This window comes from Thalassophryne amazonica, chromosome 4 (genome assembly GCF_902500255.1).
Source record: "Thalassophryne amazonica chromosome 4, fThaAma1.1, whole genome shotgun sequence".
NCBI classification, from domain to species: domain Eukaryota; kingdom Metazoa; phylum Chordata; class Actinopteri; order Batrachoidiformes; family Batrachoididae; genus Thalassophryne; species Thalassophryne amazonica.
In genome coordinates, this window is record NC_047106.1 from 65,506,861 (window position 1) to 65,529,533 (window position 22,673).

General features: G+C 40.4%; 1 protein-coding gene across 13 annotated transcripts in view; it reads left to right on the forward strand.

Moving 5' to 3' along the window:
• Positions 1-22,673, forward strand: part of kirrel3b (kirre like nephrin family adhesion molecule 3b) — a 658,462-nt gene that overhangs the window by 219,135 nt on the left and 416,654 nt on the right. The window lies entirely within an intron of this gene.

Here is a 22,673-nt window from a genome sequence, read left to right on the forward strand (position 1 = left end):
CAGAAAGAGTGATAGAAGTCAGTCTCCAAACACAAGCAGCTACAAAAAACCCCCAAAAAACACCAGAAATAGAAGCTCGATTTGTCGCTAGTCGTTTTTAACAAAGAAAATGCCGCTAAGAGGATTAGGAAAGTCTCCGGTTCAACTCAGAACAGAATGAAAATGCTGCCACGGATTACACCAAAAGATCGCTGATTCGCTCATTTCGCTGTCAATCAAAAAGGGATTCAGCCTCAGACAGATCATTCAATCATCATGCAGAAGCTGAGCGTCCGGGCCGGCCGAGGCCAGCCCACTGCCCCATAGACCCCCAGACACGCTGAGCGTCCGATGGGTGGGACAAAGCTGAGCATTTATCCAATGACTCGTCTCATTTTGCTGCACTTGTGTCGCTATTGAAGTCTATGGACGACGGTTTAAAGCACTGTGAAGCTGCGGGTTTGAGTGAGAGGAAATCCGCGTCGTTACCAGTGATAAGAAGCTGATTCTGAACAAAAGTTGGGCGCGTTGTAGCGAAAACGAGACAACAGTAATCTTCACTAACTTATTTAACAGATCACGTTTCAACATTGCTGTTGAGTGATAAATCTTGTTCCTCGCCCACCAACATGAAGTCAGCCAGAGGCTGACTGTGACATAAAGTCCAGTCACAAAATAATAATGATTAAAAAAAAAAAAAGATCCGAAATAAATTTAAAAACAAATTTAAAACAAAAGAAAATGTGATACTTACAGGCTGTACTGATTGCTGGGGTTGATTTTGTCGTAAAGTCTGAATTGACCCCCTACTGAGTATTAAATTCCGACTGAAGCCAGCTCGAAATTGTGCAAGGTTTGTGAAACAGTCCTCCGTTAAATGCGCAGAGCAAAGAAATAGTCGGTGGTTGTATGTACTGGGGATGCGGTTAAAAATGAATAAAAGCCAGTGATCGCGTACATTGCTTTCCGTGGGAAGATTGTAGTCCACTAAAACAGCCTGGGAAAGCACACCTGTAGCTCGCCACTGCTCCTCTTCGAGTGTTACGAATGGGTGGGCACAACCTTATCAATAATTAATTTCGAAGGGGCGTGTGTGAAAGGGGGTGGGTGTGGGAGTGTGTGTGGGGGGGCTATTGGTGAAAATGTGACATAACTTTTCTCTCAAAAACGGATTGGCCTGTTTTCTAGGGGCAATTCAAAAAAGGAGAATTACTTGAAATAGAGGTTCTGAACTTGCTGGCACTTCGTGTGTATTCTCCACAGCGGGGAGACTCTGAACTAACACCAAAAACTTGAAAAATATGATTTTGATTCTCTATCCCCTTTAAGGAAAATGTTTGTGTACGTATGGCACAGGGAACACTTTTTGTTCTTATGATAAACCACCAACATAGAAAAACAAAGATTTCCCTGGACCACAGAGATGTATGTATTCAATGAGGTTTCCCTTAACATGATAATGAATGACTGATAGTGCTGTATTTTTATTGATTAAAAGAAAGTACAGTTGTTTTGGAGCCTCTTAATGCAGTCTGCTTGCACTTTTTGGGTGTAAATATAATTTACAAATAATGTTTGTGAGTTCAATGGTACGAATATTTCATGAGGTGAAAGCTGGAACATACCATTCAACGAGGCAAAGCTTTCACAGAATTAAATATTCATTCCATTGAAAGAATGTAAAACATTCATTATTTGTTTGATATAACAGCTAAAATAGATACTAGTCATTTGATATTTTATTAATTTATAAACAACAGAAAAGGGACTTACATTTTGGTGTGTGTGACTGCTGCTTAACAGTCCAACACGAACTTTAAATAGGAGTCCAAAATTTCAACAGTGTAGTCCTTGACAGTGTGCACTGGCTTTGTGTACCTCAAAAAAAAAAAAAAAAACTTTGTGTGTTTCCTCAGTCCAGTGAAAAATCATGTCAGTTTTTCAGATGGCTTACAGTGGAGTGGATTTGTTTTGTGTGTGTGTGTGTGTGTGTGTGTGTTAGAAGAATTGGCACCGTCAATTAGCTCCTTGAAATCGTTGTCCATTAGCAAAACAATCTCCGCATGTTTCGCTAAACGCCGCCCCCATTAATGGGCGGGGTTCGCAGCGTGCAATGGTACAAAACATATGGAACCAAATTTCCTGCTAAATGGAACCAATCCATGTCATGTGACATATGAAGCACCAATCAAATGAGCCGTTATATAACAGAAGCTTATTAAAATTCTCTGGTGATTGTAGAGCCTTTGATTAAGTAGAATTTCAGTGCATTAGTTTGGGGGGGGGGGGGGGCATGCTGCTGTATATACATATGCAGAACAGCAAATAATGCCCTGAGACAGTACTGGTTTCGTTTGTGGCTAAAGCATGCTCAGTAGCTCAAACATAAAATGGATGTGTGCAAAAGCTGTTGGATGTGGAGGACCAGCTCACATCAGCATCATAAGAAACTTCTGTTCAAGTAAATGATTTAGGCAGTTTTGTGCAAATGAGAGTCGGGATGGAGATGCAGGAAGCGGATAATGCATTGTGTTTTGCACAGCGATACTGTGCTGTGTAGCCTGAGCAGGTTTGTGGCCGTGTGGCAACAGAGATAGACGGTAATCTCGATAGCACAGATAGACAGATAGAGAAACAAACAGGCCAAGAGAGTGAGAGAGGCGGCGGATTGCAAACAGACACACAGTTTGTCCGTCACAGTTTGTCCTTCCTCTGTCCTGTTGTCTACCGCCCTGTTAGACCTTAATCCTTTTTATCTGTCTGTACCGTGTTTGTGTGTCTTTGTGATGTCCGAGCATGTGTGTGCGTCTTTGTCTGCCCGTTCGTGTCTGACCAAGCGACCGTGTGCAGATGTGTGTGCGTGTGTGGCTCTTTTGGGATGAAGATGTCACAGGCAGCTGATTAGCTGCTTGTTACTCTCTCTCCCAGGAGATGGGGTCTCGCCACTGGCACAGAGTGACAGATGTGGACCCATATCATTACTGTAGAAAAGAACCCTGGGATATCTCTTTCTTTGTACTTTAAAAATACTTTTTTTGTCTAATTTTTGTATGTGTTTTTTTGCCTGTCTTAATGAAACATGTTGTTATATTTGTGCATTTCAATTCATACAACTGTGAGAAACAGCTAGAAGGCCTGCATTTCTATAAAGGTTTTCTATCTCGCAGATGCTCAAAGTGCTCTACATTGATGCCTCACATTTATTTCCCCAGTCAAGGTCAGTACTCATTTTTACAGCTGGGAGAACTGAGACAATGCAGATTTTGGGCCTGAATTATTAAAATCCCAGATAATGAGCACTTAATTGTGTGGGCAATCCAAACATTTATACACTGAGGTGAAAACAGTTTTACAGAGTAATTGCACAATTGATGATAGGTGGTCATGTGACCTGACATAGGCAGCAGTATGTAAATTAAATATTTTGAGCATGTTAATGACTGTAAGCGCAAAATTAAATTTAATCAGTGATTTGCAGCTGTGCACCATGATTACACATGAACTCTGCAACATAATGGTGTGCTGGTAATAAAAAAGAAAGAAATGCACACAGGCAGATTTGTGCACAGTTCTCTGTGCATTCCACTGGCACAACGAAGCATAATTATTCACCAGTTTTTTTTTTTTTATACCATTGATGTAATAAGTAATTTTCTGAAATAGGAGATTTTGTTGTTTGTTTGTTGTAATAGCCAGCACATGAGCATGTTCATGCACTCTGAGTCCTGTGCACATAGACACTGATATGTGTGTCTGTGTGTCTTGCACCACTTACACATGGAGACATTTATTCTAAAATAAACAAGCAAAAAATAAAGTTAAATATGCCTGAAGTTTACAATGAATTATTATTATTATTATTATTATTTTAATCCTGTGCTCGACCAGCATGCTGGAGCAGCAGTCTGTCAAGCACAAAAATTTAATGCCAATATTTCAAATTTACAAAATACAGCAAACACTAAATTTCCTTTTGACCTTGAGAAATCATATTGCTTATGTAAACATCACTTATGTGCATGTTCCATCTCATAATTTTGTGCACTCGGGTGGAAAAACACAAAATTACATATTCATAAAAGGAAACATGTTAAATGGACAATACACACAGTTTTGGAGAGTTGAAAGACGCTATCCTTATTGCACACTGTTAGTAACTCGGCATGCGGGTGCATGCCCACGTTTTTGCACACACAAACCTTTACCAAGGACACAGACAGGTAGCATGCACAGAATTTGAACCCAGGTCTACATATTGGCAGGCCAGCTCCTTATCCACTGCACTATCTGCTGTACAGCTAGAGGTGCAAATTATCCATGTGAACTTGTGACCTTGAGATTGTTATAAACTGAAGGAGGTTTATGCAATGGAAAGTCTCAGAGGTACTTAGACTTCTGCAGAAAGCCGGAGGACATAGCAATAGCATCAGATTAGAATTTTTCTTGGCTTCGGGAGTACTTCTGATATTGCACTTGGAATTACTTTCATGTAATCCTTCATTCTCATAACTGATTCCTGGAGGAAGCACATTCTACTGATTTCACAGGTAATCTCTTTCACCATTTTGGGCTTATAAATCAGTTAGTAGGGCACAGAAGTTTGGATATTTCAAAGATCATAGATGACGATGCATTTTTGGGGCCCTACCTTAATGATTACATGGTTGATCGTTTGTGGCACAGTTGAAATTGGGGCGTCCATCTCCACTCTGCCATTTAGCAAGCGCTTGGCATTAGTTATGGGTGTGTTGTGGGCATAGCATGAAATAAACCCAGTGTCATCTGTCAAAAAGCAGAGGTAGAGAATGGATGTGTTACAGAATCAGAGGCACAAAAATTAGACAAAAAGAGCAAGAAAGTAAGGTGAGGTGGTTTAACATGATGAAAAGAAACTATATTTTTAGTGTTGTGTTCAGCATAGGGAATATGAGACAATAACTCAAAAACAATAAGTTCTCATCTTGTAACTCACGAGATTACAAAACATGACCGAACGATCAAGAGAAATGATACAGAGAAAGAAGAAGAGTTTTTATTATTATTACTGTCATTATTCTGATTATTATTATTTTGAGACAAACCTGAATTTTCCAGAAAGAACAGATGATGTAGTGAATCTTTTCTGGCTGCAACAAAGGCTGCATAGCCCTTTTCTTTGTTTGGTGAAGGCTATGGTTACAAATTGCCCAAATCACTCATACACACACACACACACACACACACACACACACACACACACACACACACACACACACACACACACACACACACACACACACACACACACACACACACACACACACACACATTTTTGAGGCAGAGACAGGAAGACAGGGGGAAAAATATTTGCCTGTCAACATGTTGATCCCTCAGCATGTCCCACCGCCAACTGTTTGCAGAAAAAAATGACTCACCCGCGGTTAGTGTTGATTCACTGTAAAGGAGGAAATGTGGAAGAGTGGAAGCTTCTACATCCTTTGGCATCAGTCTTTACTGTTACTCATTCTGTCAGGTGGTTCCATGTGACCAGATGGCCTGTAGGCTGCAATGGCTGAAACAATGGGGGGCAGATACAAATGACTCCCCCCCCAAGTTGTTGCTTTGGGGTGGGTGGGGGCAGTCAGAGAAAAGTTAAATAAGGTTATTTTTTGGACCTACACATCACATGCAGGCACTCCAGCATAGATGCTCACAGCCACCTTCACGCCAACTGTACCAAAACCAATCTGTAAATTATGTTGGCTACTCAAGATTCAATTAATGACTAATCTGAATTGTTTGTTGTGAAATTCCACCCAGCTCTTTGTGGACCTGGAGAGATTCACTTCAAGACAATGCTCCAAAGATGGCTAGCCTTGATCCAAAATATCGTGAAGTTTTTCCTTGTGAATAAACAAATTTTGAGTTTCCCAAAAGAGTTTCAAAAACCTGAAAATATCCCTGCTTTAAGAAATGTTGTCTCCTTAAGGTGACAAGCTCTGGAGTTCTCTGTATATGAGAGTAATAGATGGTGGCTGAACACTGAACCAACATATACATATCCATTTGAATGGGCTACAATACAATTCAGGGTTGGTGCTAGTTATGATAGAATGATTTGATTTGGTGAGATATGATGCAATCTGACAAATTCTCTGTTGCATGTTGACATTCATTTTCCATGATAAATTAAAATGAGCAAAAAGTTGCATTGCTTACCTTCAAATACATATTTCTTGACAAACCAGAGACATTGTTCAGATTTTTACTACTGTATTACAACTTGTTGGCACTGCCCCTGTTTGCTTTTTGTTCCCCACTTGGGGCAACACCACACAGGGTGCCAGAAAGTGAGGTATAGTAGAAGTGCAGAAGAAGAAACCTGTTGTTGTTAGCATAGTACAAATAGCATATCAACACTTTCCTGTTCTGAAGGGGTATGATGTCCACACATTTTCTAAACCCACTTATTCCAGTTAAGGGTCATGGGGGAGAGGATGCTAGATGCTGTCCCAGCAGTCAATGGATGAGAGGCAGGTACATCTTGGACAGGCCACCAGTTTATCACAGGGCAAAGACATATACCCCCAATCGCAATTCTCTTTTGTACTCCTTCCCCTTCGAATGGCCCTACCCCTACGCCTACCCCTTTAAAACAATGGGTAAGGTGAAGGGGTATGCCTCTAGCCCTATGAGTTGAGACACCCCACCACCTTAGTAGAAAAAAAAAAAAAACTGCCCGTGTCAAACTGCCGTCTTCACTGTTTGTTAACATGGCAACTGAAATGCAACTTGTTGCAGTAGCCTGTTTGCTCTTTTTATTTTCTCGCCTTTCTGCGTAAATGCAAAGAAATAGAAGAAGTCACAGATTTCTTTGACGCATCACAATCATGTCATGTTAATTAATTTAATTAATTTGTAATTTATATTAATAAAATTAATAGCATTAATAATGAATTAATTAGTAATTGATTAATGTTAATAATACTAATAATTAATCAGTAATAGTAATAGTTAATATTGTTTGATTAATCATTAATTGATTGATTACTAATTAATTAATTAGTAATTAAAATAAATAAACACTTGAAATATATCATTCTGTGTAATGAATGTATATAAGTTTCACTTTTTGAATGGAATTACTGAAATAAATCAACTTTTTCATGATATTCTAATTATATGACCAGCACCTGTATGTATGTTATGGGCTGGATCTACGAGTAGTTCTGTTCGTAGTTCTGTTAACCTTATATTTATTTTTCAAATTCTCCCATTTTTTTGCATCCAGAAATTTGACAAATAATAGCAGTCTATTAGGACGTCAGGTTATGTGTTACACATATACATGTGTGTATATATTTTCCAACTTATTCCCACTGATGAAACTTCTCCTCATTTTCTGTTTGTTTACAAAATACACACACGTTACAGACCTTGAAATCCAACAGCAGGGATTGATATTATGCAAAGATTTATGAACATACAAATTAACGTGCTTATCTTTTATCATGATTTTCCCCCGTTGTGAGATATAAAAGTGTTTTATCGTAGGGTCATGTGTATGAGCATTATAACGCCTCAGTGCACAAGTGAAGTTACGATATTCTTCAGAACGACAATATACGCAACAGGCATCCAGCAGCATACACGTTGCTGTCATAGGCAACTGCCTGTAAAGTTTTTTGGCAAGTTCTAGCTTTCTAGCTTTACTGGATTACTCTGTGGCTCTCTCCCTCTGGCGTAAAGCACTGTTTACCATATCAATGGGGTGAGGGAGAGGGGCCGCTCCTCAGACTGTAGGAACCAAAGTGTGAAATGAAAGCTGCTTGCAGAGTCAGACAGAAGAGTCCAAAACACAGTAGAAATAGAAATTTGTGATGTGACCTTTGTGTAATAGCAGACAGAAATTGCTTTAAGATGAAGACAAACAAAAATGCATAGACTATTTTGTATATATTGTTCAAACTGTGCATTTGTGTTTATTGTTTGAACTTTTTGTTATACAGTCTTTCACACAAGACCTCAAATTACCTTTATAAAGTGCCAAAGCTGTTGTTTATTATAGTTTGCTGTGTGTTTTGAATAAATGTGTGTGGAAAATTATTTTTCCGCTTTACTTTTTCCTTTGTTATTTCTGATTGTAAATCTTAATTACACTTATAAAACACAACAAAAGCATATATATTATGAAAGAACAGGTTGTTGTGAAAAAAAGAGACATAAAACTTGATTGTGGGATGCAGGGAGAGCTGTTAACAGCAATAATAAAACATTTATGCCAGGCGAGTGAACTGTCCAAAAAATACCCTCGGACAACAGAGGGTTAATCCTATGATTTGGATGCCCACACATCCAATTCTGTTTGTCATCATGTTTCTATTAATAAATCAGTGACAGCATATCACAGAGACTCCAACTGACCACTTCCTGAAAGTACAGAGTGTCACCTCTAGTTTCAGTCCTCGCTGCAGATGATCTGTGCTTCACAGCCAATCACTGATCCCAGAGAAGGTCACATGGGTGTGTTTGTGCCTTCCCTCTGCCTGCCACTGCAACAGGCCCAATTAGAGCACAATGTCACTCTGTTCAGGAGTCAGACTCATTCACACTCTTAGTACGTTCTTGGCGGACGTAATAAAAAAAACTAATGAATCACATGCATAAGTATTCACATCCTTTGCTCAGTATGTTGTTGATGCACCTTTGGCAGCAATTACAGCCTCAAGTCTTCTTGAATATGATGCCATAAGCTTGGTGCACCTACCTTTGAAGCACCTCTCAAGCTCCATCAGGTTGGATAGGGAGTGTCTGTGCACAGCCATTTTCAGATCTCTCCAGAGATGGTCATTCCGATTCAGGTCTGGGCTCTGGCTGGGCCACTCAGGGACATTCACAGAGTTGTCCTGAAGCCACTCCTTTGATATCTTTGCTGTGTGCTTAGGGTCAATGTCCTGCTGAAAGATGAACCGTCATCCCAGTCTGAGGTCAACAGCGCTCTGGAGCAGGATTTCATCTAGGATGTCTCTGTACATTGCTGCATTTATCTTTCCCTCAATCATGGCTAGTTTCCCAGTTCTCGTGCTTAGTCTCCCAGTTCCTGCCAGTGAAAAACATTCCCACAACATGATGCTGCCACCACCATGCTTCACTCTATCAATGATACCTGGTTTCACACCAAAGAGTTCAATCTTTTTCTTTTCAGACCAGAGAATTTTGCTTCTCATGGTCTGAGAGTTCTTCAGGTGCCTTTTAGCAAACTCCAGGTGGGCAAAGATGTGCCTTTTTTTTCTAAGGAGTGGCTTCCGCCTAGTCTCTATATCATATAAGCCTGATTGGTGAATTGTTGCAGAGATGGTTGTCCTTCTGGAAAGTTCTCCTCTCTCCACAGAGGAATGCTGGAGCTCTTGACAGTGTGACCATCAGGTTCTTGGTCACCTCCCTGACTAAGGCCCTTCTCCCCTGATCACTCAGCTTAGACAGGCAGCTCTCCGAATACTCCTGGTGGATCCAAACGTCTTCAGTTTATGAATGATGGAGGCCACTGGGACCTTCAAAGCAGCAGAACTGTTTCTGTGCCCTTCCCCATATTTGTGCCACAAGACAATCCTGTCTCAGAGGTCTACAGACAATTCCTTTGATTTCATGCTTGGTTTCTGCTCTGACATGCACTGTCAACTGTGGGACCTTATATGTAGACAGTTGTGTGCCTTTCCAAATCATGTCCAATCAACTGAATTTACCCCAGGTGGACTCCAATTAAGCTGTAGAAACATCTCAAAGATGACCAGTGGAAACAGGATGCAACTGAGTTCAATTTTGAGCTTCTTTGCAAAGGCTGTGAATACTTATGTACGTGTGATTGCTTCATTTCTATTTTTAATGAATTAACTGATTCCATCTGCTCAAAGTGATGTTAATCAGTGAAATCACCTGGTGGAGTGGGTGGTTGCAAAGACAACCTGCTTGCTCTTGGACGTTTCTCGGGATCAGTTTGAGACCTCTAGTATGGAGATTAAAGCAGAATTCAAAACCCCATCAAACCTGAAAATCACTATGCTGTTGAGTGCCTTACATGGCAGCACCCTGACATCGGTGTGTGTGTGTGTGTGTGTGTGTGTGTGTGTGTGTGTGTGTGTGTGTGTGTGTGTGTGTGTGTGTGTGTGTGTGTGTGTGTGTGTGTGTGTGAGTGAATGGGAAGTTACTTTAGAAGGAAAAGCTTTAACATAAAGAACTTTGTGAGGGCAATTGTAGAATCATCTTTGCTTTTAAGATGCCTCTTGGTCCAGTCTTCCATTTTCCTGCATGTAAACCTTAAATCAATTTTCCAGCAACATGTTGTTCTTCAACCTTAAGATCAAGAAAGGTTGAAGAACAACATGTTGTTGTTCTTCAGCCTTTCGATCAAGAAAGATGACAACCACGCTGTACCTCAGGAAGGAGAAGTTTCTGCTGTGTGTTTGTTCCAGTGGATTTATATTGTTGGGGGGAAAAAGGTACACTGTTAAACCGAACACTCTGTTTTAATACAATAATTAAATTAATGTAACTCAAAAAAGTTGTAGTTACTCATTTCCATTAATTAAACTAACTCAAAAATGAGTTGTTGTCATAACAACTCAGTTCCTTGAAGTGCATTTAAAGTTTTGGAGCATTTAATTTATTATTGTTGGTGATGTATTTCCAGTGCATTCTATTCACTCATTTTAATTGATTTTATGTAACAGAGGCCAGCAGGTGTCACTGTGCATATGTAGATAGTAAACCTCACTCCCAACAGCTCAAAAGGATTCTCTGGTCACAAGGCCAGAGCCCTGGGGTTTAGCCTTCTGGTTAGGGAGTCTGAATTCCATGCCGGAGATCGTGAGTTTGCATCCCGAGGGAAGCGAATGGGCGGAGGTCATAACAACACAACGCAGAGTCAACAAGTAAACAAAGAATGCATCAAAAAATCTAATCCAAAATGTAATGCAAATTTTTTAGGCAGAAATTTGTCACTTTTTACTGAAAACATAAACAAGATTTACATAAGTTTAATTAACTATAAATCGCTAAGTTACTAAAATGTTAATTAAATTTGTGAAAATTATTTTTATTTAAGTTGGCAAACTCAAATGGTTCAGGCAATCAATTTCCTCAAATGGGTTTGAGTTCAACTAACTCATTGAGTTTTACAGTGTAGTATTGATCAAGTTATGATTTCTCAAGTCTTTGCGTTTGCTTTTTGTGCTCCATGCTAGGTGACTGTAATTTCCAACTGCCGCAGTAACAGCCAGCACTAAAAGAAAAAGTGCAGGTGAATCTGAACGACAACCACAGTTAGGGCCCCTTCACACATTACACGAACGATGCAGAAACCGGAAGAAAATCTGTGAACCAAAAACGAAATGGAGAACCACGAAACATTACACCTGCTGTCAGGAGGAACACACAGTCGGACAGGCACGGACAATACCGTAACTGTAACCCTAACCCGAGGACAGCATGCTGACATCCGTGCTTCACGCTGTAGTTATGTGACTTAATATCCTACAAGCCAGTACAGATGTTCCCGCGCTGTGACTTGCGAGCATAGATATCTGACCAGCTGTACATCACAGGAGGTCACACCCACCTCTGTCAGCAGGTCACAGAAAAAAAGGCTCACTCTCTGTTGCTTTGTTCTGTGATTTTAATGTTATGTTTGTATTATTATGCGTTTAACGACACACTCCACAAGCTATTTGTGTCGGGGGGAGGCAAATGATGATGACACACTCCACACACCATTTGTGTGTGTGTGTGGGGGGGGGGGGTCAGTACAGTTATACCCATGTGTGTTGCTTGGTGACACCACACTCGTGTTGCACTTCAACAATTTTCACAGTCAAATGTGATCGTCTGCTCTCTACTATCATACCAGGTGCACGAATATCCCCGCCTTTTCTAAGTGTGCAGCAAGCGGTGTTAGCTGTTGTGTGTGACACCTGGAATTTGGCCGACACCTGCCGAAAGGGGGATCGAATGGGCATTCACTGTCTTACGGTTGCTTGTGTGCGTGAATGGTTGTAGCAACAGGTGTACCAGGCGTTTGAGGCGGCTCCGATATTTCACAAATGGCATGCAATTCCCCTTTTGCTCCCGGTGTGTAGTGAGTGCCTTGTATGGCAGCACCCTCACATCGGGGGTGAATGTGAGGCATTATTTGTAAAGCGCTTTGAGCATCTGATGCAGATGGAAAAGCGCTATATAAATGCAGTCCATTTAATTCCTCCTACGTGCGCTAGTCAGCTTCAGTCATGTTATGTGTGAAGGGGCCCTAAGAGTGGTCAGTTTTCAAGCATACCACATGCTGAGGAGCCTTGGGGGGAAAAAAAAAAACAGAGATGGAGAGACTGAATTGAGGCACTGAAACATCAGTGCCTTCTTTTCACCCATTACATGGAAGGTCATTTTCAGAGAGGCAGTCTTTCAAATTGAACTTAGCAAGTTGTGTTATGGCAGCCTTGCTGGAAAAGTGGTTTGCACTTTTAACACTGATAAGAGGTGCTCCACGCAGCTCTGCAGTCCAGTTCTGAGAGGATAAGGAGGGGGAGGGTGCAGATTTTGCTTTGTTCTCCACACTTGCCATTTTCCAAGAATTAAAAAAAAAAAAATCAACCTTGTGCTGCAACTGTTGTTATAACCCCCACCACCACCACCACCACCATCCCATATGTTCTTCAATCATAAAATTCACTGCAGGAGAGATTTCAATTCATATTGTGTTTTTTAATATCTCAGTTTCCAGTTTCTACCATTGACGGTACATTATTGTTGATCAAAGGTAATTATGGTGAGACAAAGGGCAATGAAGTGAGTTGACACACTCAGGAGCCTTTACGATGATTATTAGCTGACGTGTCCATTAAGCATTCATTAGAGCACTCTGATTCCTTTTGAGGTAAAGTCTACCAGCTATCTATGCTGATGGTAATTTCCTCTTGCTGCAGGCTTATGTGTCACGCGTGATAGGTATTCTGATTTGGATCATCACCATGCAATTTATTACAGCAGTGCAAATGTTCTTCATGACATCATCATCAACCTGAATTATTTTCATATCCTCACCTGAATTAATTCTAGTCACTGTTCTCATAATATTTGCACAGTGATTCTCAACTTCCATTTAACTGATCATCCCCACTGATGTAAACCGATTAAAATTTTTGGGGTGTGGGGTATAATGTTGATGGTCCATTGGTTTCATCTGTTCAACTGTTCATTCTGAAGTTTCCAGCTCTCATGCACTGATATGGGATCAAAAGCAAACTCCATCACAGAGAGCATGTCTGTGTGTTTCCCTTACCTACTTTAGGGCCCTGGTCACATGGCACACGACGATGGCTGAACAAAGGAATAAAGTCACAAAGTCACAAATCATTGAGAAAAAAAATCAACGAATGAGCCTGTACTTTTCCATCACTGAAAAGCCTGTGAGTCCAGAGCGCATAAAGAATGAAACAAAACCAAATCTAACAAAAGAAAAACAAAGAGAACGGCGACACAAATCAAAACTAAACATTCATGATGACGTGACTTGACAGTAGGTATCAGACCGAGCGCCAGCCTGTGATGATTTCTGCAGCCAGCCTGTACTGTCCGCAGCACCTGCAGGCACGGGGTCCAGTTGTCTTGACAACAGGATTGTCTTCACTACAACAACATGTGTGCACACGCACATCCCAGACACAGACGGCTGGAACAAGCATAAATAGTACAAGAACAAAGCTGGATGATGGATAAAACAATGTCTCAGAAAGTCAACGAAAGTCCAGATTTCATGTCTCATTTTGGCTTTGGTGTCCTTTGTTAGTGCCGTGTGACTGGGGCTTTAGCCAGCAAACCAATGTGTGTTTACTACAAAAGTAACTATAGTAGAGAAGCTTGAATCTTCGACTGGACTGGGTTGCTTGACGCGAGGACATTTCGCTTCAAATCGCAGAAGCTTCCTCAGCTAAAATTCTTGCTCTGGTGGTCTGATTCTGTCTTGACTCTTGTAGAGAAGAATAATCAAGAAGTCACAAAAGCTGGAGTTTTAAACCTAACCAGACCCCTCCTACCGAGAGGCAGTTTAAAGTAAACTGGGATTTTGTGCTGTCTGAAGATCCTCTGTAGTTTTTCCCCTACTCCTGCTAAATAAGGGAGAGACACTCCTCTTCTTCTTGTCTCTATCTGGTGATAGACAGGAGACGGAGACAAGAAGAAGAGGAGTGTCTCTCCCTTATTTAGCAGGAGTAGGGAAAAAACTACAGAGGATCTTCAGACAGCACAAAATCCCAGTTTACTTTAAACCGGTTAACACCTTGAGACAGAAATTAGTTCACCCTAAGGACAGAATCCCTAGTTTCAAACAGAGCAATGTAGTGTATTCTATCAGATGTCAGGAAAACTGTAACGAACACTACATAGGTGAGACTAAGCAACCTTTACACAAAAGGCTATACCAGCACCTCAGAGAGGGCGCCAGTGGACCTCAGTCTGCAGTTCATCTCCACCTTAAAGACACTAACTACACGTTTGAGGACAAGAAAGTTAAAATATTAGCCAGAGAGAAGAAATGGTTTGAGAGAGGGGTCAAGGAGGCACTCGTTGTGAAACGTTTGAAACCCAGCCTTAACCGGGGAGGGGGTCTGACACATGCTTTATCCCCTGTTTACAATGGGGTACTCAGGTCAAAGCAGTTTCAGTCTTTTGTTCATGGTAATGAGTCATTCACGTCATCAGCAGAGTCGTCAAGGGAGCCATCAGGAGAGGGTCCGTCCCATCATTAGGAGGGACAGCTGCCCTGTCATTAGGAGGGTACTAACTACAGCACAATAGGTGCTAATTAGCACTATTGTTTAGTCACTAGCCTATAGCAGTCTGCCTCTCAGTAGGAGGGGTCTGGTTAGGTTTAAAACTCCAGCTTTTGTGACTTCTTGATTATTCTTCTCTAAAAGAGTCAAGACAGAAGTCAGACTACCAGAGCAAGAATTTTAGCTGAGGAAGCTTCTGCGATTTGAAGCGAAACGTCCTCACATCAAGCAACCCATTCCAGTCGAAGATTCAAGCTTCTCTACTATGGAAACCACCTGGACAACTGAGAGCCTACACAGATACAAAAGTAACTACTTGGACCCATAGGTAAGAGTTAGGTAAGCAGTGAGCACAAGTGTTCATTCAAAGGACATGGCTGCCTTTAAAAACAAAAATATTACCTCTCCTACTGAAACCTTTCACACCAAACACTATTGCACCTTATGCAGCATGCTTGTACAATTATTCAAAACATATACAATCCATCTAAAAACCATGTAAATATTGCCTGATGTCCACAGGACAATGTTTAATAGGTACAACATTGAAATAAACCAAGATTGTGCAAATATATGATGGAAATACATATTTCTGGGTGCCATCTTGAAAAAAATGGCTGCCATCTGGGAAATTGAAGTGGCTAACAGCTTTTTTTTTTTGCAAAACAAAGACCAAGACATACAATTATGCCAAATGTGGTGCTTGTATCAGAAAATGAAAGACTTATGATATCAACAAAAATATAAATGCAACACTTTTGGTTTTGCTCCCATTTTGTATGAGATGAACTCAAAGATCTAAAACTTTTTCCACATACACAATATCACCATTTCCCTCAATATTGTTCACTAAACCAGTCTAAATCTGTGATAGTGAGCACTTCTCCTTTGCTGAGATAATCCATCCCACCTCACAGGTGTGCCATATCAAGATGCTGATTAGACACCATGATTAGTGCACAGGTGTGCTTAGACTTCCACATAAAAGGCCACTCTGAATAGTGCAGTTTTGTTTTATTGGGGGGGATACCAGTCAGTATCTGGTGTGACCACCATTTGCCTCATGCAGTGCAACACATCTCCTTCGCATAGAGTTGATCAGGTTGTCAATTGTGGCCTGTGGAATGTTGGTCCTACTCCTCTTCAATGGCTGTGCGAAGTTGCAACGACGAACTGGAGTCAGGTCGAGACCCCGATGAGGACGACGAGCATGCAGATGAGCTTCCCTGACACGGTTTCGGACAGTTTGTGCAGAAATTCTTTGGTTATGCAAACCGATTGTTTCAGCAGCTGTCCGAGTGGCTGGTCTCCGACGATCTGGAAGTGAACATGCTGGATGTGGAGGTCCTGGGCTGGTGTGGTTACACGTGGTCTGCGGTTGTGAGGCTGGTTGGATGTACTGCCAAATTCTCTGAAACGCCTTTGGAGACGGCTTATGGTAGAGAAATGAACATTCAATACACGAGCAACAGCTCTGGTTGACATTCCTGCTGTCAGCATGCCAATTGCACGCTCCCTCAAATCTTGCAACATCTGTGGCATTGTGCTGTGTGATAAAACTGCACCTTTCAGAGTGGCCTTTTATGGGGGACAGTCTAAGGCACACCTGTTGCACTAATCATGGTGTCTAATCAGCATCTTGGTATGGCACACCTGTGAGGTGGAATGGATTATCTCAGCAAAGGAGAAGTGCTCACTATCACAGATTTAGACTGGTTTGTGAACAATATTTGAGGGAAATGCTGATATTGTGTATGTGGAAAAAGTTTTAGATCTTTGAGTTCATCTCATACAAAATGGGAGCAAAACCAAAAGTGTTGCGTTTATATTTTTGTTGAGTATATTTCTATTTTGTCAGAAATGACAGGCCTCCACATCATCTGCAGCCTGTGACCAACCATAGTGACAGCACATGAGCTGTCAGTCAGAGCGGCCATACCTTTAATGTGTTAGGTGCCCTTTTCAAACAGTTTATTCTCAGATGAAAATAATATGTTTATTGTGTTTTTATTTATTTATTTCTTTTCTATTATGCATTCAAACCTGTGAGCATTTTTGCTACAGCTGTATTTTCTAAATTGCAGCAGCTACAGATTTTCCAAGGTATTCAAAATGTTCAGAATGACCAATACATGTTTGGGAGGTCATAGAAAAGTTTAAAATGTCTATTTTTACATTTTAAGAGAACATGGCTAAAATAAGTGTGTCAGCTTATTACCGTACATTGAATGAAAATTAACATTTGCCAAATATAATGAAATTTTATTTTCAGTCCTACTGTTATCAATGGAATACTGATGTAAAGTGAAAAAACAAAAAACAATAAGATTATTCAAGGTTTTAAAGGTTTTAAATAGGTTTTAAAGATTATCATCAAAATTTCCTAACATGTATACACATAATTTAAGTCCAGAATGTTTAAGTTACTAAATATGTGGCCATATGTAGGTCATTTGACCTAATGTTTTCTAGAGGTTTTCTCTTAAAATATCAAAATTAGAAATTTTACACTCTGTTATGACCCTTCTAAATGTGTACTGGTCATTGTGAACATAATGAGTACCTTGGAAAATCTGTATAGTTGCTGCAGTTTAGAAAATACAGTTACATTTGAATTAACACCCAGGATGAAAAAGGGCATGGTCATTTTCAGGCTCTTCGTTCCAGATAGAGATTTTGGTACATATCCCAAGTTGTTCATTGGGGTCATATTAGTCTCGAACAGTTGAGTTATACTTTTGTAAATGATGAGCATACATGCCTAATCTAGGTCCTAGACTAAGGAGCCTATAATTCTTCCTGAGTTGTCACTGGTGTCTTAGTGGATTACTTCAAAAGAATGGGAAAAAATTCAACCTGCAAAGCTTCAACAATTAGTGTCCTCAGTTCCCAAACGCTTATTGAGTGTTGTTAGAAGGAAAGGTGACGTAACACAGTGATAAACATACCACTGTCCCAACTTTTTTGAAATGTGTTGCACGCATCCATTTCAAAATGAGCAAATCTTTGCACAAAAACAATAAAGTTTATCAGTTTGAACATTAAATATCTTGTCTTTGTGGTGTATTCAGTTGAATATAGGTTGAAGAAGATTTGCAAATCATTGCATTCTGTTTTTATTTACATTTCACACAATGTCCCAACTTCATTGGAATTGGGGTTGTAGATTTTTTGCATTTGTTGCAATGTATTTCCACAATGTGATATTGTCTTACAGTTCCCTGCAAATTACACAGGGTCTTTTTTTAATTTGAATAATTTAGACTTCAATTTGGCAGAATTTTTCAAAAATCTCATAACACTGACAGCAGCTTCACATAAGGTACCACAGGGGAACTGTTGTAAGTAAGCAGCAATTCCTACCTAGCATGAATGCCACACAAGTACATGTGGACAATTGTGTAGAGGGAGTGTGTCTGTGTTGTCATGTAAACAAGTTCATCTTTTGGTAGAATAGCAGATTATAAAACTGGCTAACATCATAGTCATTGCCAGTTTGCTACTTGCTTAACACTCCAGGCTGTTGGCATAATCTGCAACCTGGAGCATGTTGAGGAACTGAATGTAAATAGGAAAATGAAGGAAAATGAAGCCAACCACAGGGGATGTCTCGTAAGCATAAGAAATTCAGGGACGGATGCAGCAATGGCCATCAACAATCTTTCTTGTCCACAGGGGCTATAGGCAAGCTTTGCTTCACTTCGGGGAATAAGAACAACTCCATGTCTTTCATTGAGAACTGCAGTAAAGATAGCTTTACATGTGTGCAAAATGTCTTAAAAATACACGAGGATGAGAGGAAAAGAGGATTTTCTCAGATAGTAAGGATGAGTGATTCAGAGAGAGGCGGGGGCGTTTTTAATCCAGAATGTTGCCATTTAAATCCCAGTCACTTAATTTAACCTCCTTTTGTTTAATTAACCTGAGATTTCAGAGCTAATTAGGTTCAGGTATTAGCAGTAGATTATTATGATTATTTATTTTATTTTTTTCACTGGTGCTGTAACTCCTGGCAGAAGTGTTGATGTAGTTTTGCATGGCTTTAGATGAGATCTAATCTGGCATCAGATTGAGCCTTGAGGACAGATGGGATGCAGGCATGTGAAGCGAAACAGTGTGATAGAGAACACGGATGTATAGAGTGATGGGATAATTCATCATGTCCAAATTCCACGATTGATTTACAGTTGTGCTCAAACATTTATATACCCTGGAAGAATGTTTGACTTTTTGGCCATTTTTCAGAGGATATGAATGATAACACAAAACCTTTTTTTCCACTCATGGTTAGTGATTGAGTGAAGCCATTTATTGTCAAACAACTGTGTTTACTCTTTTTAAATCATAATGACAACAGAAACTACCCAAATGACCCTGATCAAAACTTTACATGCCCCTGTTCTTAATACCGTGTATTGCCTTCTTTAACCTCAATGACAGCTTGGAGTCTTTTGTGGTAGTTGTGGACGAGGCTCTCTGATGGAACAGCTGCCATATTGTCTTAGACTTTATTTACATCAATTATGAAGAAATACAAACAGTCTGGCACTCTATTGTAAATCTGCATGGAGCAGACAGTTCTCAAAAACTGAGGAAAGCCACCAAGACACCCCAGAAGATGTTATAGGCTTATGTGGCTGTGACTGGCGAAATTATGCACAGTGCAAGGTTTGCATTTTGTATCACCAGTTATCCATCTTCATGACGAAGTGGTATAGAGGAGGATTTTCTTAAAAAGAAGCTACAAATTATCAGAAGGTACTGTTGTGTGTTGGGGGGTTTGGGTGGATGTTTTTGTGTTGTTTTCTTTGCTCTCCAGGTGGTATGCAAACTGGGGTTTTTGTCTGTGGAGAAGGTGCTGGCAGAAGAGTCCTTCACCCTCATCAGCATGATTTGCAGCACCTGTGGATGATGCTCACGTGCAAACTTAAAGACTTTCAGCTGAAGCAGATAATGAGATGGCGTTCTGCATTTAAGCCATGATTGATTCAAGCAGAATTGCCGGGAACTCGACCTTGTGACGTTCGTTTGTGAGACGCTGAGGACCGCGCCTGGGTTTGACACATCGTGCCTGTGAAGGAGGACGGGTGAGGGACACATGCTGTCAGCACACATCAGAGGTGATTGATTGTCTGAATAAGTGTTAACAGTAATTTGATATTTTGTTACGCAGTATATGTGAATATTGATGAGAGTTGTGCAGCTTGCTTCTCACGGCCGTGGCGTGCGGACAGATGATCCTCCACCTGTTGTGAGAAGCTGCTCATTTACATAAAGCTTAAATTCAGACCTGAATGTGTTGCTGATAGTGTGTGCCTTTGAAGGATATTAGTTGTAGCTGTTGACTTACCTCACCTCTTCTATCCTTCACAGAGTCCAGTTTTGTCGTGTCCACCTGGGGGGTGTTTGGCGGTGAATGTGAGTCCAGAAGCGCCGGGCTTCGATCCCTTTGGGCGCTGGAGCACACAATGAACTATTAAACTGCAGAACAATCGTCATCGAAAGTGAACAAAAGCTTATTTTTCACATGCAGAAAATTTAAGGGCTAAAACAAAAGGATTTCAGTTCTGATTAATTTACAGTGTTTTCCTGTAATTTTGTGCCTGCAGATACTTGAAAAAGACAGCTTCCAATTGAATTGGATGAAGCATATTTACCTCTGTCAATGAAGATGGAGGAGGTTATGCTATTGTTCCTGTTTGTTTGTTTGTCTGTTTTTCTATTTGTGAAAACCCTGGAGCCCACAATTTTTCATATATCATTATTAATTTTTTACTGAAGATTCATATCCTTATAGGCAAGACCTGATTCAATTTTCAAGGTCATAGGTTAATGGGCAAAGTTAGGAAGAATCTTGGAAACATCCCTATCTTTAACTGTGAACAAATTTTAAAAAATTCCTGTCAAAAAAGATTGAATTTCTTTCACATTTGAGACCTTCATGGAGAATGATATCCTTTATCACAGGACAAGGATAGATCGAGATCTGATGCAGATTGTGGATTTTGTGTACATTTGAACTGAATATTGAAACGCCCATTTGTTGTACATTTTGCATTATATCAAAGTGCCTCAGTCACTCTCATTTTTCTGTTCTGGATTTACCTACACCAACAAAATTGGATGGAGGTTTTTTTTTTATTTTGTTATTAATAACTATGCAAATCTGTAACACCCATTCATTGTTTGTCCACACTGTGACCAAGGGCTGATGGTGGTCCCAGCCATGTTTGACAGCACTGTAAACAATCCAGCTGGAGTGCCTCCTGCTGGAAAAAATTTAATTATCACACTCTTTCTTACAGCCAAAGTGGTTTTTCACATTGTTTATTTGTTAAAAGTTTTCATATCAGAAGAATAATGCAAATACCGATATGTTCATGAAAGGCTTATATTGGCCGATATTACTGGTTACTGATATGTTAGTTGAACTCCATTGTTGTCAATGAAGAACGCTGTTGCTTTATCTCTGTGCTGAAAAATGAAGCTGAAGTGGAAATGCCATATCTTGCAGTGCCTTGAACCGCTGAAACACCATATTAAAATCTCCAACTTTGTAGCAGAAAGAAACATGTTTACAACCATAAGATGTGGGTCACTATAAATTGGTTCTTTGTTCATTACATCTGTATGGCAATGATTTATATTAATAACTCATCACATTAAGCTATTGTAAGCCATAAGGGTATGAACAATTAGGGTTGCCGTGACATTTAGAAACAGCTGTCTGCAGGAGAGCAGAATCCAAGACCCTGCTCGCATATGCTACTGCTTGAAGTAACTCTTCAGCTACAGTGGTCTTGACTATGTTTGACATATCTGAGCATTTTATTACAAATATCTGAGATTGTATGGTTTGCTAAGCGATCAATTATGTGAGTGGACTCGCTAAGAGGATGGTGCTCCAGTTTTTCTGTTGATTAAATTTTCAGTATGAAATAAATTTTTTGTTAGCATGTATTGAGAGCTCGGTGACATTATTGCCATTGTTTCTCCATGGTGACTGAGACAATATGCCAGTTATAATTTTTAATACCCATTTTCAACCCAACCATTATGAAGACCGGTTTGCAAAAACTTTGCATTAATAACTCTCCACAACTAAAGTTGACCTGTTAATTTTAGCTGGATTTGTAACTTCTAGATGGGAGAATGTGGTGGATGTCCCTGCCCCATTCTTCATATCCAGCTCACACCTGTCTTACCCACACTCTACTGCTTTAGCCATTAATGGGTTTGCCGAGAGCTTGGAGGAGTCCATCATTGCCGAGATGGTAAGAATTGGAACTATCCTTTTGATCTTCAAATAAGCACTTCAGGAATCTATAGGCGATGCCACTGAGAGTTTTTTTTCAGCATATATGCAGTCTGTGATTAGAACAGTATGAAAATATGACCACTCTTAGATAAGCCATTTGGGGCAAATAGCATTTTATTGAGGGGTTGGTTGGCAACAGTGTGTGCTGTTCTGTGACATACTTCACTCAGGTTCCTTTGTTCTACCAGTCGCCAGCACTGCCATGCTGTGCCTCATTAGCCAGATGGGAGATCCATGGCAAGCTCCCAGCTGTAACCTCCGGTGAACCACAAATTAATGCGCTGGGAGGGAGGGGCGGTGACACTATCCATCCTGTCTGATGGTGACAATATTCAGGGTTAATTATTGTGGTGGTGGTGTGCAAATGGCTAAACCACTTGTGCAAAACACACAACCAACAAACACAAATCAGAACCAGGTATTACACAGCCTCCATATTAAGCCTGCAGGTGGGCTTTGTGTGATTATGACAATCGCTCCATGGGTCTCTGGGTAAGATAAGAGCCACATGAAGTGGTTTTAAAGCACATATTTCCCTACATCCATCTATCCATCCACTGCTGCTGCTTGATCCGCTGCTG